At 37.1% G+C, this 14630-nt stretch overlaps 1 long non-coding RNA gene across 1 annotated transcript; it reads right to left on the bottom strand.

Moving 5' to 3' along the window:
- Window positions 1-3189: 3189 nt before the first annotated feature.
- LOC105440862 lies at window positions 3190-6519 on the bottom strand. Its single transcript, XR_004065410.1, has 3 exons — window positions 6471-6519; window positions 5448-5557; window positions 3190-3366 (listed from the first exon to the last, which is right to left on the bottom strand). It is a non-coding gene; the product is annotated as an uncharacterized LOC105440862 (long non-coding RNA).
- Between the last annotated feature and the right edge of the window lie 8111 nt (window positions 6520-14630).

Here is a 14630-nt window from a genome sequence, read left to right as displayed (position 1 = left end):
CAGTTCATGTATTTCTCGTCGACCACAAAATTGATTAAAAAAACAGTTTCGGAACTTTAAAAAATCTTAACGGACAGAGGAATACCATGCAATGGAAAGCTTCGGGCAGAATTAGTGACTTTAGCACAAAAGGCCGTTAAACTCTACCGTGAAAGAGAGGGTTGTGATCACGAACTTTCCGAGCGAAAGCGACGCTGTGTTGTTGTGGAGGACGGCACAGGAAGCTGTAATGTCGAAAAGCTATCCCATAATGCAATGCGCGTTTTCAGGATTTTCCCCGGATCTCGGCAGAATCGCTATTTGGGGTAGCGAGAATTGTATTGGTAATGATTACAGTATCTAGATTGGCAACGCAGTGTGAATCTTGTAATCACCATCATTTGTTAATTTTATATACGCTTGAAATAAACAAAAAAACTAATATGTAGAACTAATATGAAATAAGAATAATTGGTTCCAATTTGAGAATGAAGAAGTGATTTACTTGGACTTTCAGAAAACTGTGAAATGCTATAAATAAAAATAGCGTAGCCCACTGCATGAATAAACGGTCAAAAAACAAATTGCACATAGTGGATGATACAGCAGACGAAATTTCTCTACACGAGGTAGATTTTAGACGTACTGTTGTACACAAGCTAATCAATATACCTGAGAATCGTCCCCACTTTCTTCGACCGGGTAATGTTGTGCACGATGAACTGGTGTGTGTGCAGCAGTGTGATCGAATAGCTGTACTTCAGTCGTTTCATGGGTACCTTTATCTTCCATGGAAATATCTGGGGGTGGGGGAGAAATATTAAAGATAGGTTGTTTTCCTAAATGTTGCCGGTCAGTTCATTTTGGGCTTTCTTGCCTACGTAGGAATCTTCAGCTGTGATTATCGCCATTTGTGGAATCTAGTACCACCACCAGCATCGCTACCGATAAACCAAAACCACAAACACGACTGCCCTCACTATACCACCACAATGCCCATTACCACCACCATAACTATCATTACCAGCACCACATCTACTACCACTACCACTACCATTAGGGGGGAGGGGGGGGGGGCTATAAAGTTGATGAAATGTGAAATAACAAACGAAGGCATATTATCATCATGACCAAAATGGGTGTAAGAGGGGTTGTATCACCTCTTTCTATGTGGACTTTCCCTCTTCCCTTTTCTTCTTATTCTTCTTCTTCTCCCTCTCTCTTTTTCTCTTTCTCTCTTTCTCTCTTACTTTGTTTTTTCTTTCCTTTTAATTCTTAGCCATTCTATTGGGGCGCCCCATACCTCTGTCGTTACTGACCTTCGGCAGCAATCCGGGATCTGCAACATCGAAGCGGTTTGGACAAGGTGAGAACTGGCAACACGTCAAAGAAGAATCGCCTCGCTGCGGAATTCTTCAAAGACCACTTTTTGAAGCTCAAGTTTGACACAAGCATTGACCAAACGGTGATGGCTGTGATGAGAGCAAACGATGACACGCAGAAATACACGATGAGGGGTTCGTCAGCGGGGTTCGAGGTCCTCGGCATGATGTCGGTGATGATGATCTGAAAGACGGTGTTGCCGAGGACGAGCGAAAGGGACGCCGAGACGCGTTCACCGCTCTTGATAGGAATCCAGAAAGTGGAGAAGGCTAAGATAATAAAGAGAACAAGCGGGCACAGGATGTTCCGGAGATAGAAGTTCGGTTGTCTCTCAAGGAAGATAACGATGTCTAGGAAAGGCGTCCGTTTCCCACTAAAGGCGTCCTGTTTCTCACTTGCCTCGGATTCCATTGCATTAACTCGCCATTCGGCGTTATAGTTGGCCAACGAAAGAGCGAGTCCGGGGATTAACTTGATATAAACACTGTTGATACCTTCGAAAGGTAAAAAAATGAATCAACAGTCAATCGTGGAGGTTCAAAGGCTTTTACACATATGGCACGGTAAACCGCCACAAAAATCCGTCGCCGTTTATTATTTTATTTTTTTAACGTGCAAATGAAAGGCAAAAATTGACAACTGCGTGCACCAATGGTCCTATACGCGTATTTACTGAGCTGTGTGTTATATCTTTTACTTTTGTAGAGTAGCCTAATGTATTTAGATCTAACGTTAGAATATTCTACGCCTAGATCTAGTTAGATCTAACTTAGATCTATATGTTATATCTATCTGTACTTTAGATTTAAACTCTATTGTAGGACTGTATTGCCGTCCCGTCTTATAAAACAAATAATGAACATTGTTTGTATACAGAAATGTGAAGCGTATTACACTTTACGTCATCATAAAAAAAAACCGCCACGGTTTTACCGCGTCATATCTGAACGAGGCTTAATGGATACAACAGGGGGGTGTTTCACAAAACTTGCCATCAATGACAAATGACAGTGTATGATATAAGCTACTGAAATCCTTGCTTCTGATTGGTTATCAACAGATTTGTCACTGATTTTTGTCATTTGTCATTGAAAAAAGGCTTTGTGAAACGGGTTCCTGAGTGGACCACAACATACGAAATTCGAATCCCAGCCACGTACAACACAAACGTCCTTTGGCAAGAAGTTAATCTACATTTGCCACTCTCGACCCAGGTGAGGTAAATGAGTACCTGGCATGAATACACCCTTTCGCGGTTAAGGTCGCCATTTTAATTTGCGCGTAAACAGAGCGTCATCAATGTTTTCAGATGCGCATGTATTGTCGCGTCATTGCCTGCGCTGTGCGCTCACATCATATTGACCTGGGCGCCACATTAAATTGCGAGTAAGCAACTTTGTTTACTCGTAATCTAAAATGGCGCCAATGTCAGCGCATGCGCACTCTTGTAACCGTGATCGGGTGTATACATTCGTTAGATTGCTAAAGCGCCAAAATGGTCCGGCACCTTTTTCTTTTTCTTTATTTATTTTATGTTACAAGAGACTCTGATATTTTGTTATATCGTCAAAGTACTTTGCCTTTCTTTCTATGACCATTTATAGCAGGATATTCTGTTAAACCCTGCTATATACAGTATTTATCTGTTAGTTTTCATTATCCTTCCACAATAATTCAATAATTATTACCTAGCGGAAAGAAACCAACTCCACAGTTGTGTTTTCATTAGCCTTCCACAAATCATTCAATAATTATTACCTAGCGGAAAGAAACCAACTCCGCAGTTGTGTTTTCATTATCCTTCCACAAATCATTCAATAATTATTACCTAGTGGAAAGAAACCAACTCCGCAGTTGTGCTCATCGAATGGAAACTCTACCAGAAGTACCGAGCAGATGGTGCTGAAATACATGTTAGACTGCATGTATGCTGTTCCGTTAGCCCAGACCTGTACCCTATTGCCATCAGTCTGGAAAGGACTCTGTGTCTGCCCCGATCCGGCCCTGCGCAGATGAAACAATCACATCGGAATAGAATAATCCATTTCGTAAATACTATCTGCGCATGGGCAGATGAAACAATCACATCGGAATACAATAATCCATCTCGTAAATACTATCTGCGCATGGGCAGATGAAACAATCACATCGGAATACAATAATGCATTCCGTAAATACTATCTGCGCATGGGCAGATGAAACAATCACATCGGAATACAATAATCCATTTCGTAAATACTATCTGCGCATGGGCAGATGAAACAATCACATCGGAATACAATAATGCATTCCATAAATACTATCTGCGCATGGGCAGATGAAACAATCACATCGGAATACAATAATCCATTTCGTAAATACTATAATCCATTTTGTAAATACTATCTGCGCATGGGCAGATGAAACAATCACATCGGAATACAAGAATTCATATCGTAAATACTATAATCCATTTCGTAAATACTATCTGCGCATGGGCAGATGAAACAATCACATCGGAATACAATAATGCATTCCGTAAATACTATCTGCGCATGGGCAGATGAAACAATCACATCGGAATACAATAATCCATTTCGTAAATACTATCTGCGCATGGGCAGATGAAACAATCACATCGGAATACAATAATATCGTTAATACTATCTGCGCATGGGCAGATAAAGGTCATTTCTGATAAAATTGTAAAACCCACGGAGATGAATACGTGCTCATGTTATACATTCTATGATAGTTACAAGAGGGCAAACAAAAGCTTTTCATGAAGCACATACATGACTTTGGCATTGATTATATTCTAAAATACACAAAGTGGGACTTCTCAATGAGTAAAAGATCTGTGGATATTTGGTGTCATTTTGACCCATGTGCTAACTGCGAAATGGTCTATGACATATTATGGACAGCACAGCAGGAACCAAGTTTGGTTTTACTACTGAAATAAAAACGGCTTTGATTATAACAACTACAACAACAACAATGACCACACCAACGATGAGAATATGTCTAATATTGGACCTCTGACTTGTGTCGCGTTTATTTTGCGCTTATTTAAAACCATAGTTTATGTAAATGAGGGCTTAAACCATGGGTAAAATCTAAACCTCCTTTGTGAATTCGGGCCAATTCTTCGTTGTGTGAATGCAGATCATTTCAAGATTCAACAAATCAGTATGAAACATCGGACTAGATATGTGTGCCCGAGTTTTGTGTTAACTAGCAAGAACACTGCTTTAAAGGATATTTGTCTGATCGGATACAAGTTTTAAAAAATAGCCATTAGCCCGATATACATAGTTTGTTCGCCCTCTGTCGCTACCTACTCGCCAATAGCGACAAGCCGTTATTTCAGGCGACTGTGGACTCAAACAAAGTGTACCCAACTTGGGTAGCTCCTAATTAAAAGGTTATAACCAATAATGACTTTGAAATTGATTTCGCAATGAGGAGTATCTTATCCTCTGTCCAATGATACCCTATTCATAACATTTCTGCAACGGGTGAATGAGCATCAGGGTCTTTAAAATGTATTGTCAAAATTGCCTTGTTCCAAGTTTGGGCTTAAGGAACAAATGTGAGTCAGGCCTTATGCAAGTGTTTCTTCGGTTAAATCCTTTTAAACGTTAAATTATGCCGCTTGCTACAGCGCTTCATCGTTTAAAATAATGCAATGTATCTGGGCTTTCACAGGACCTTGTTCCAATCCACGGGATAATCTTTAACTATTTTATACATCATATTTAATTATGGACACCTTTTTTGTCGACTGCCTTATAGTCAATAACTCAATATAAATAAATGAGCAATTGTTTTTGGAATGAGATAACACAAACATACTGGCTTTTGACCCACATTCATTGCTTTAGCCTAAACTTGGAAAAAGATGATTTTGACAATACTTTTTGAAAGGCCTGCTGTTTAGTCATCCTTGGCAACACAATTATGAAAATGGTATCATAAGACAGGGTACTAGTTTTCCTTATCAATAAAATATAGCTCAAGGTCACATAGGTTATAACCTTTTAATTAGAAGCTACCAAAGTTGGGAACACCTTTTCTATACGCACTGTATATAGTATAATTACCTGTTAAACATTTGCAGTGGTGGTGTCCAAACTGAATTCAACGGAACTGATACCAGAGAGATATTACCATGGTCCTCAGGACTCCAGACTAAGCGATGATCGTGCCACAGCTGTTTCATGGAAAGCGAAATAAAATACCTTGTCGAAAATCTGACCAATTTAACAATATCTTCAATGTGATCTCCCCCATATACTTCCTGCAAGCCGATAATTGCGTGATTGTCTGACAAGGCCTTAGCTGGTAGGCATTCTTTGAACAGTCGTAGAGGCATGTGTCTCCAAAATCCACGAAGATAGCCCTAACTCTAGCCCCAAATGTCTTATTTTCAAGCTATCTGCTTACAATGACAGTCCTTCTTCCGCAAATAATTGTATAATGTTTGATGAAATTAAGTATATATGACAGTTTTTCATTTCGTTTTTGAAAATAACAATTGTTATGTATATTTGCTTATAATGATTCACTGTCTGAATAAATACTTATTGTATTCTATATTACTATTATCATCGAAAAACTGTGTACTTATTATGAATGCAGAAGAAAATCAAATCAACCCTAGCCCTAACCCCAACAGTAACCCTTGTACTAACTGATGCACTAGGCAGTGGCGGATCCAGAGGGGAGGGGGGGGGGGGCACAGCCCCCCACCCCTGGCAAAAAAAAAGAAGTAACAAAAAATGGTAGCCACAATGTTACCTTTTTAAAAAACAAAAAAGAAGACGCTTATTCGCCGGCTATTTCGCCGCTAAATATTTTCTCTTGAATTGCCCCCCCCCCCCCCCCCTCTTGTGCCCCAGCTCTCGTCGCCGGCTGGATCCGCCCCTGGCACTAAATACTGTACGCCAAACATGGTATGGAAATTAGCCAACTTAGCTATATTACGTTAGTCAGAAACACGCTTCTGCCATTAATTATAATATTGTCTATTTTCAGTTTCAGCAGGTAGGGAGTATGAGAGATCGAGATCGTATTAAAATGAATATCTTAAAAATTACACGTTTTTCAACTGTTATCATACTTACGAGGTTCAAGAACGAAATGCCATGTAGTATACCGTTTTTGGTATCCTGATAAAACAAAATTATGAGAAATTTTGTTATAAAATTATCATTTCTGCAACTTTCTTTTTATTTTGTCTTCATCTCAAGCATTCATGTATTCGCTGTTATGACCTTTAAGAACTCAATGACAAGAACTATCCGTGTTTTAGTTTAAAGTTGGTTTGTCCCTTTTGCAGACTTAAAAACCAGGGGCCCGTTTCATAAAACTTGTTATCTATAACAACTGCTAAATTTCTATGACAAATTTGCTCTCAGCCAATCAGATGCCATGATTTCAGTAGCTTATAACAGAAGCTTGTAACTTGTTATTGATAACAAGTTTTATGAAACAGGGCCCTGAAATACCATGAATCCAAAGGTACATCGTAAGGTTTATTATTAGGAACCTCCCATCTAATGAAAACAAAATGGCAACTGGCTTTCAACGAATACATTTTGAAAGTTTATTCAACTTATTTATTTTTTAGACTTGAAAAAATAGTCGTAAGTAATTGAAAATTAACTCAACCGTTTTATCTGTTGATTTGAGAAAAAAGTTTCAGAACCTAGGACTGTAAAAAAATCACACACGATATTGTTGCAGGATATATTTTAAACACTCACCAAGTTTCATTGAGCTTGCACAAGCTCGCAAAATGGAATTGCTGCCTTTAATTAAGTGTGTATTTAATATAAAGGCAATTGTGTAATACACTGTTACCCATAAACAGCATGAGTAAAGCACGGTATTGAGTGATCACGCTTAAGGTTAGCTGGAACAGGGTTAAGTGATTTAAACGAGAGAAAGCGGAAATGTAAATAACGAGTGACAAAAAGACAGAGATAAATATATAGAGAGAGGGAGAGAGAAGGATAAAGAGAGAGAGAGAAAGATAAAGAGAGAGAGAGAAAGACGGAGAGAGGGAGTGAGAGAGGGAGAAAGAAAGAGAGAGAGAGAGAGAGAGAGGGGGGGGGGGTAAAGAGTTAAAGAGAGCGAAAAAGAGAGATAGAGAAACAGATATATATATATATATAGAGAGAGAGAGAGAGAGAGGGAAAGAGAGAAGAAAGGGGGTAAACGAGTCAAAGAGAGTGAAAGAAAAAGAGAGAACAATAGAGAGAGCTTTTGCGTGCTGGTGAGGCTCTTTCGCACTGCCCAAGATCACTGCACGAATTCAAAAGTGGTTGTGTGTATAACGCATAACCCTATGCAAATATCCCTTGTCAAACAACTCTTTAAAGCTAAGCTTGAGCTCTGGTATGGGAATCATATTTTGAGAGAAAATAGCTATGATTTCTTCTGGATTGTTTATCCTGCAATAGATTGTTTTTTTGGAACCAGTGAATTAAAACAAAAAATGCGTAAAAACTTACTGGGCATATAATAGTGGCCTGCGTTAAGCACATTGTGTCGGGCCTAAGTACCCGAATCTTTTCTTGCTATGCTCATTACTCAGCCACTATACATTTCATACCAATTTTTGTTGACACATGCCACTTCATTTACTTGAATTAAACCTTATATGCTTGAGCGCTAGTTAATTTGGCAGCTCGGCTACGATAAGGGCAATATGTGTAAAGCGGCATGAGCGTCAGAGCCTGGCGGATACCGGCGCTGTTTAAATATCCATATCATTAACTCATAGCATGCCATGAGGCTGCATGCCTACCGTTATAGTGCATTGTACATGCGAGAGAGCCGTTGCTTCAGTGCCTTGTGCGTGCAGGCATGCATTCGTAATAGCAGTTATTGTTCATGCTCACTGGACTGTGCTGTGTGTTTGGCACTCGCTATTCATAGAGCCACCGCGTTAATCAGGTTATCTCAAAATAAACTTGGCACGGAGGGATTTGGGGCTTGGCACAATGGGGATTAGCCCTGTGGCATGATAAGAGTTAATGTTATTATTCATAATAATTATGATGATGGTGATATTAACATTAATATCTAATCAACCAAATTATCATACCAGATCAATAATAGAAAACAGGTAGAAGTTGATGATGACCTCAATGGGACCATCTTGCGCTCTGTAAGGTACCTCTCTGATGTCATATCCGGTGTCCAAAAGGTCACGGATAAGCTGACCTTGAGCAGTCGGTGGAATTGCTGTTTGTAACAAATACAAAATAAACACAACAACAAATAAATAAACACAAAAATGATTGCACCAGACCCGGTTCAATTAGTATAATACGTTGCTTCTGACTAATCTTCGTGACTTCGGTTTCGCAGAGACGTCATCATTACTATCATAGCAATAATCATTATTATTACTAGTATTATTACTTTTATCATTTCCATTATCATTATCATTATTATTACTAGTATTATTACTTTTATCATTTCCATTATCATTATCATTATTATTACTAGTATTATTACTTTTATCATTATCATTACCATTATCATTATTATTACTAGTATTATTACTTTTATCATTATCATTATTATTACTAGTATTATTACTTTTATCATTTCCATTATCATTATCATTATTATTACTAGTATTATTACTTTTATCATTTCCATTATCATTATCATTATTATTACTAGTATTATTACTTTTATCATTATCATTACCATTATCATTATTATTACTAGTATTATTACTTTTATCATTATCATTATTATTACTAGTATTATTACTTTTATTATTATCATTACCATTATTATTATTATTACTAGTATTATTACTTTTATCATTATCATAACAATTATCATTATCATTACTAGTATTATTACTTTTATTATTATCATTACCATTATCATTATTATTACTAGTATTGTTACTTTTATCGTTATCATTACCATTATAATTATTATTACTAGTATTATTACTTTTATCATTATCATTACCATTATCGTTATTATTACTAGTATTATTACTTTTATCATTATCATAACAATTATCATTATTATTACTAGTATTATTACTTTTATCATTATTATTATCATTATCATCATTGTTATTATTATTATTATTATCATATCATTATAATTATTATTATTATTATGTTATTAACATCATTATTATAATCATTATTATCCGCATTTTAATTATTATTATTCAATCATTAAAGGGACTTGGTAACATTGTTCAGATGAGAGATAGTGATGCTAAGGTAGTGACTTCAATGCTAGATATACATTTAAAGATAATCTGAAAATTTGAGTGAAAACGAACCATTATTAATGATACAAATTGGAAAAAAATTACATTTTAGGTGAATGTAAATCGTCACAAGCAATAAATTGGCTTTAAATACCATTCCAGACATTTAAGTGTTGACAGATTTTTAATAGCTTGTTTTACTTTTTTGTATGTTTTTTTTAAATGGAAAAACGGGTTGGGAGAATTTACTGTTAATCACTGTTAAAGGGTGTCGCCTTCAAAGAAAACCATAGATATCTTCGTGGTTTTTAGTTTTTTTTAAGGATTTTTAGTATAGTAGAAGGAATATAATAAGTAAAATGTTATACAAAAATTAAGCAATTTTTTGAGAATTTTTTTAAAGGTTATGATTCGTAAAGTAAGTGAAATTAATAAATTGATGAATATACAAAATTATTTAACTTAGAATTTTACCTATACAAACGGCATATAAACCGTTGAAAGAGTGAATGAATAAATAACAATGAATAAATAATCTAACAAATAAATGTTTTGTAAAAGAGCCTGCTACTCACCACTTGTAGTAACTATATTGATATGACTAAAATACAGGATAAGGGTAGCGACATAGAGGAATACACTGCTGGTCCACATGATGTCACTTCATAGAAACGCGTCACAATCATGGAAGAAACGGTATATGGGTTTCGGATCTTAGTATTCGCACGTATGAGGTTCGAGTCCCGAATCCAGAATGCCTTGTCCCAATCAACAACAAATTGAAAGAAATTTAAACCAAGAAAAATTGTTTGCACCACCTGTGCTAACGTGCGACGTACGCCCCGTGTGGTTCATAAGGCTGCTGTTTGACAGTAAAAGACATTAGACACACTGGCACGATGCAGAAAACAGGCTGAACAAAAACACCAACAACCAAAACAAACTAACATTATGTCGAATGTCCAAGAGGCATTAGGAATAGGTAACGTGTGTATAAGCCGTCACGTTACACGTGTATTTCTTGCATGATGAATGTATGTTTAGCCTCAGCCACACCGCCAAACCTACTTCACACCAACCACTTCGAGCTGGAGCATTCTTGGTGATTCAATTTTGTGTCCGGTGTGTTGTCGGTCTGGTGTTGGTCTCGTATCGGCCTGGTGTTGGTCTGGTGTCGGTTTGGTGTCGGTCTGGTGTTGGTCTTATGTCAGTCTGGTGTTAATCTGGTGTCGGTCTGGTGTCAGTATGGTGTTGGTCTGGTGTCGCTATGGTGTCGGTCTGGTGTCAGCCTCGTTGGTGTAACTTGGGCATGCTCTGTTATAACAGCGAAATACACCGGTCACTCAAACTAAAACTAAATCGACACCAGATAAAAAGGCCATGCACAGAGTCCCCTCTTCAATCGCAAGTTTGCAGACTCTTATCTCTTATGTACATAGTTGTGTTTGAGATCAATCCCAAATAACTTGCGACTAATCGGAACTGTTTATTAGACAGGGCCTAGGTCAACACCAAATCGAACAAAATACTTTGCCCCGAATATATATTTCTGATTTCTCGTTAACTTAATGTACTCAATTATACTGAATTGAATTCAATTAATTTAACTTCACTGAATTCAATTTAATGCAATTATACAATTCAATTCAACTCAATTCATTTCAATTCAATTCAATTCAATTCAATTCATTTAATTCCAATTCAATTCAGCTCAATTCATTTCAACTCAACTCAATTCAAATCAATTCAATTCAATTCATTCAATTCAACTCATTTCAACCCAACTCAATTCAATTCAATTCATTTAATTCCAATTCGATTCAACTCAATTCATTTCAATTCAATTCAATTCAATTCAATTCAACTCAATTCATTAACTCAACTCAATTCAATTCAATTCATTTAATTCCAATTCAATTCAACTCAATTCATTTCGACTAAATTCAATTCAATTCAACTCAATTCAATTCATTTAATTCCAATTCAATTCAACTCAATTCATTTCGACTAAATTCAATTCAACTCAATTCATTTCAACTCAACTCAACTCAATTCAATTTATTTAATTTCAATTCAATTCAACTCAATTCATTTCGACTAAATTCAATTTAATTCAACTATAAGAGTCGATCGGTTTGGAGTTGGTTGGGCCGTGTGGGCTGGGCCGGATGAGACTAGTCTGCAAGCACAGACCCTAATTTGACACTTTATTAAAAAATCATTGTGCCTTGAGAGAAGCCTAGCCCAGCTACCTACTGGTTGCGTGTCAGGAGCAGCTGGCCTATGTTAGTCTTATAGTGCAGACTCTCTTTTACGACTGATCAGGGTTTGTGCTTGCAGACTAGGATGAGACAGGGAGTAGGGACTTGTCTTACACGAATTTAATTAACCTTGTTTGTTTAACATCAAGCCTTACAATACCCGTACCCTCTTAAGAAACGGACATTAGACAATGCAAGACAATTATGCATTTGAAAGGGGTCATTTGGCAACGGGCGAAATTTAATAATAATTACATAGCTATTAGGAAAACTGCATGATAACGTAATAGATGCAATAGTTAATGTGTATTATGAATATGAATGGTTTCGGGGAGGGGGGGGGGGGGGGGTGGACTGGTGACAAAAGGAGAGATAATTATCTTCACTTTCAGAGTATTATCTTTGAGTGTAGATCGAAGGCCTTTTAAAGAATAGAGCTAAGTGGCGCAATTATTAAAGTATACTAAGTGTCTCTGTGGAAAACCAATTACAAAAATACGTTTCCATGTCTGACAGACGGAGAGCTATCTCTTGAAAAATCGTTAAACACACACAAAAAAGAACGGATAAAAGAATCAGAAAAAATTAAAACAAGGGGGGATATTTGTATGGTGTCTGTCTCACTCGGCATTTTTGCTGATTTACAAAATATCTTTTAATTTGTCTAAGTACTACACAAACCCGTAAGAAGTCCAATGCCTGGACTGTTTCTTTTCGAGGGTTGTTTTGGGGGACCGCGCGATGAATGGACACACCGCCCTCTGTGTTGGATACTTGTAAGAGAGGAGGACATAATACAATAAATATTGATCATAACAAAATATATAAAAACGGAGAGAATCTGGACTAACCCGTAGAAAGCTCTAAGAATGGAAACAAAAGGCTCGCCTCGCTCGAGATACTCTAGGTACGCATGTCACGAAGGAATCTCTCTTCAAACGTGTTCGTGTGTATGTGCGTGCGCGTGTGTGTGCGGGTGCGTGTGTGTGTGTAGTACAGCTGATTACAAGCAAAATGTGCACCTAATCCGGTTCCTTGGTCCATTTAATAAAGTAGACCCCAAAATACAACAAAAAATGAGAAGACACGATTTTTTCTTCTTCTTCCCCCTTTTTGTGTTTTACTTTCTTTTCTTTTATTCATTGTCAGATTTTGTTGCCCCTCCCCCCACCCCCCGAAATAACATTATACATTTATTGGACATTTTCATGGATTATTCTTGTAATTATACATAATATTACATAATTACATAATTAGGAAAATCTGTGCAGGTGTTATAAATGGTTGAATCTAGTTTGCAGTACAGCCAATATTTTCAAGCAGGATATAAATTTAGAGCGTGTACGTGGTATAGATGGTGAGCTGGGAAGAGAGAGAGAGAGAGAGAATTAGAGGGGAGAGGGGGAGACAGAGAGAGAGAGAGACAAAGAGACTGAGAGTACATTTAAAATTTAGTAACATCAAATTGAGAGACTATCGGAAACATCGTAGGCCTACATCTTATTAAAGGAAGAAAGGAAATACGGATAGAAAGATCGAAGGCAGAAATGAATTTTAAAAAAGGAGTAAGGAGAAGACAGAAAGAAAGATAGTTATAAAATAAAAAAGAAAGAAATGATAGAGAAGGACGACAGAGATCAATTAAAAAATTCCGAAAAATGGAGTGTCCTACTTGCAAATACATTTGTAGGTTGCGCTATACAGTTATTTGCGAAATACACGTACAAAGTATTGCTGTGCTGATCTGAGCTGATCACCTTTCTCTGCACGGCTTCGCTGATATAGCCCCCACTCTCTCTCTCTGTCTCTGTCTCTCTTTCTCTGTCTCTCTCTCTCTGTCTCTCTCTCTCTTTCTGTCTCTCTCCACTATCTCCCCCTCTCTCTCTCTTTCTTAAATTAATGTACTTCGTCCCCTCTTTTTAACACACTCTATGTTCACGTTGTAGTGTCAAAAGAATTGTCTATACGTCAAGTTTAAACAAAATAGTTATTTTTCTATATTTGCATTTCATCAGCTATTGAGCACATGTGATCTATTTCATATTTTATGCTATGATATCTAAAGACATTTTACATAAACGCTTTACCATATTTTCATAAAATAGATTAAAAAAAAGGAAAGCTTTAATTGTATTAAAGAGCAAGAATGTCTTCAAAAGACGATGCATTTATTGGAGTAGGGGCCTATACAAACAATCGATGAATCGTAACTACCACATATTAATAAGTTAATTCATCATAAGATGAATATGTTCAATAATTTCCGTACATCACTAGCACTATCAAACCTCATCATCATCATCATTAACAACAACAACAACAACACGAAAAGCATCATCATGATCATAGGTTCACAACGTCGCGTAAAAAAACAAACATGTATAATTATGGTAGAAAAGAGGTCGTGCATAATGTATATGCATGGCTTTAATTATTGACGTCATCATATACTATACAAACTACAATGCGTAATAGGGGCGCCGATTTTCTTGTCATGAGCCGGGATTACAAGTCATAGCATAGCTAGTTGCCAAGCGCAGGTAAGCTGGGGGCACCCCCACCCAGGCTTCCCCCTCCCGAGCCCTGGACCTTGCCCTTATTATATGCGTATCCAAGCCCCTTCCCCCATATGACTATTTACATACTTTGTGTAAAACAAAAGCACAATGACACTCTTTCCCTTTTCAACATCACTTTTCGGACACCATAATTACGGTTCTACGACACCTACCCTCGGATATCCACCCCCAGACAACTACCCCCTA

Source organism: Strongylocentrotus purpuratus, unplaced genomic scaffold, assembly GCF_000002235.5.
Source record: "Strongylocentrotus purpuratus isolate Spur 01 unplaced genomic scaffold, Spur_5.0 spur5_scaffold_20, whole genome shotgun sequence".
In the NCBI taxonomy this organism is placed as follows: domain Eukaryota; kingdom Metazoa; phylum Echinodermata; class Echinoidea; order Camarodonta; family Strongylocentrotidae; genus Strongylocentrotus; species Strongylocentrotus purpuratus.
The sequence above is the reverse complement of the archived record's forward strand: the minus strand, read 5'-3'. Positions and strand labels throughout refer to the sequence as shown.